Source organism: Dromaius novaehollandiae, unplaced genomic scaffold, assembly GCF_036370855.1.
Source record: "Dromaius novaehollandiae isolate bDroNov1 unplaced genomic scaffold, bDroNov1.hap1 HAP1_SCAFFOLD_76, whole genome shotgun sequence".
Lineage (NCBI taxonomy): Eukaryota > Metazoa > Chordata > Aves > Casuariiformes > Dromaiidae > Dromaius > Dromaius novaehollandiae.
In genome coordinates this window covers 47,501-50,000 of record NW_026991488.1, presented here as the reverse complement: position 1 = coordinate 50,000, position 2,500 = coordinate 47,501, and positions in this window count along the sequence as shown.

Here is a 2,500-nt window from a genome sequence, read left to right as displayed (position 1 = left end):
GGCCCTGGCGAGCGAGGCGCCGCGCGAGAGCGAGCGAGCCCGTGGGCGCGTGCCGGGGGCAGGGCCGGCGGGCCGCGCGAGCCCGCCGCGAGGAAGAGGGGTTACGGGCCCCCGTGGCATTCCGAAACCTGTGCCGGCCCGCCGCCGGGCCGCCGCCGGGCCGCCGCGCCTCGCTGCCGATGCCGACGGCACCGGACACCGGTGTGGCCCCCCCGCCCGCCGCGTCCCGGCTGCCGCGCGCGCGTACCCGAGTTCGCCTGTCCCGCACTCTGCGCCGCGGGGCCGAGCACGGGGCTCGGCCCGCCGGCGGGTGCACGGCCCTCCCGAGGCCGCGCTCGCTCGCCGAGAGCCCGCTGCCGATTCCACCGCTGCCGGTGGGGGACCGCCTCCCCCCGTCTCTCCCCTCTCGCCTCTGCTGGTGCCCGCTCCGCTGCCGGTGCCCGTCTCCGGGAGCCGCGGCCCGCCCCCCCCCGCCCCCCCACCCCACGGCGCTCCGCTGCCGCTGGGGGGGAAGGGGAAGGGGGGGGGGGTCCGGCCCAGGGGAGGGCCCGGCGGGAGCGGGCGGCAGTGCGTGTGAGGGGCGGCGGGGCTTGGCTACTCCCCGGCGCCCGCGGGAGAGGAAGCGGCGGGCGCGGAGGCGAGGGAGACGGCCCTCCGGGTTGGGACGGGTCCCACGGGTCCCCACCCCTAAGCTGTGGGGGGCGGACCCGCGGCGGGCTGCGGCGGAGCAGCCCGTCCGCAGAGACCTGCGGGGGCAGGCGTTCCGGGATGGCGCGCGGGGCGGGCGCCGGGCCCCCGAGCGGGGGGCGTCGCGTTGAGGCCAAGCGAGGCGACGGTTCGTGCCCGAGTGGGCGGCCCGAGCCACGGCTCTCCTCCCGGGTGCAGCTGCCACCCGGCGCCGGGTTACTGAGGGAAACCCCGGGCCCTGGGAGGAGGACGAGGTCGTGGCGGCGGGTGTCGGGCGCACCCCGCGGGCGGACGCTCCGCCGAGGGGCGCGGGGGCCGGCTGGCGGGTGCCGGGTTCCCCCTCCGCGTCCCGTCTCGTCGCCGCTGCCGAGGCTGCCGCCGTCGCCGCGAGGCGGCGGCGGCCCGGTGGCGGGCGGCGGCGGGGGAGGCACCCCCGCGGGGATTTCAGGTCGTTTCCCTCACCCCAGGGCCAGGTACCTAGCGCCCGCGCTTCTCCTGCCCCCCCCTCGGTGACCCACCCGTGTGGTCCCGTGTGCCAGCGTGCTCCTCCCGGGTGCCGCACCGTGCGCGCCGCACCGGCCGTGCCTTCCCCCCCCCCGCCTCGGCTTCCCCCCACCCCGGTCCTTCCTCCCCCGCGGTGGGGGTGGGGGGGGCGGGGAGGGAGGGAGCGAGCGAGAGAGGGGAGAGGGCCTCCGGCCACCGCGGCCGCCGGCAGCCGCCCCGGGCAGGGATGGCCATGGGCCCCGGGCTCCGGGCCCGAGGGTTCTCGGTTGGAGAGCCGGGCGGAGGTTTAAAGACTCGGGCGGCCCGATGCGACTCGCGGAGGCGGCCGGGCGTGCTGCCGGAGGGCCGGGGGGTCGGCGCGCGCGGGCGCCGCGCCCCCCCATGCCAGCCGGCGCGCCCCGCGCTCGCCCCGCGGGCAGCCGGGACGGAGAGGGGTTACCCTGCCCCCTCTCTCCGCGGTCTGGTCTCGGCGGAGAGACGCCGCGCGGTCGGCCTAGTTGCCGGCCTGCCTCGAGCGTTGCGAGCCGGGCGCGAGCGCGTGCTCGCCGCCGGGAGGGCGAGCCCCCACCGCGGGTGGTGCGGGCGCCGAGCCTCCGCGCGTCTCCTCCTTCTCCCTGGCCGGTGCTTCTGGGTCTTCCGCCGTGGCCGCCGTCGGCGGCGCCCTACCCTACGCGCCCGCCCCGGCACTCTGCCGTCCGGGGCGCCCGCCTCGCTCTGCCCCGCCCGGCTCCGCCAGGCAGCGGGGGGGCGGTGGTGGGGCGGCGGCGGGGGCGGCCCGCCCCGCTCTCCGCGTGGAGACGGGGAGAGCGGGCGCCGTCCCCGTCCGTGCCGCCTTGCCCGCCTGCCCGCCGCCGGGCGTCTGTCCGCGGAGGGGACGGGCGAGCGCGTGGCGTCACCCGCGAGGCGGTGTGTGCGGGCGCGCGGGGGTGTGGGCGCCGCGGCGGCGGCGGCGGCGGCGGTCGAGCCGGAGGGCCGGCGAGGCGAGCGAGGAGCTGGGAAGCGCGGGGCCGGCGGGCCGCAGGCGCGCGGGCGGCGGGGCGACGCCGCTCCCGGTGGCGGCCGGGCTCTGACGCCTGGGGCGGGGGGGGGGTGGTCTGCGGGGACGGACCCCCCCCAACATCCCGAGGCAGGCGGTGTGGCCGGCCCGCCGCTCCCTGCCGGGCCAGACCGAGCCGGGCGCCTGGGCCGGACTCGAAGCGAGACAGGGTTTGTCCCCAGGTCGGGAGCGAGGGCTCCCCGCCCTTCTCGTTCGGGTTTGCCCTTCGTTTCCCCCCCCCCCCCTTTCTCTGTGCTTGTACGGTCAGTGAGG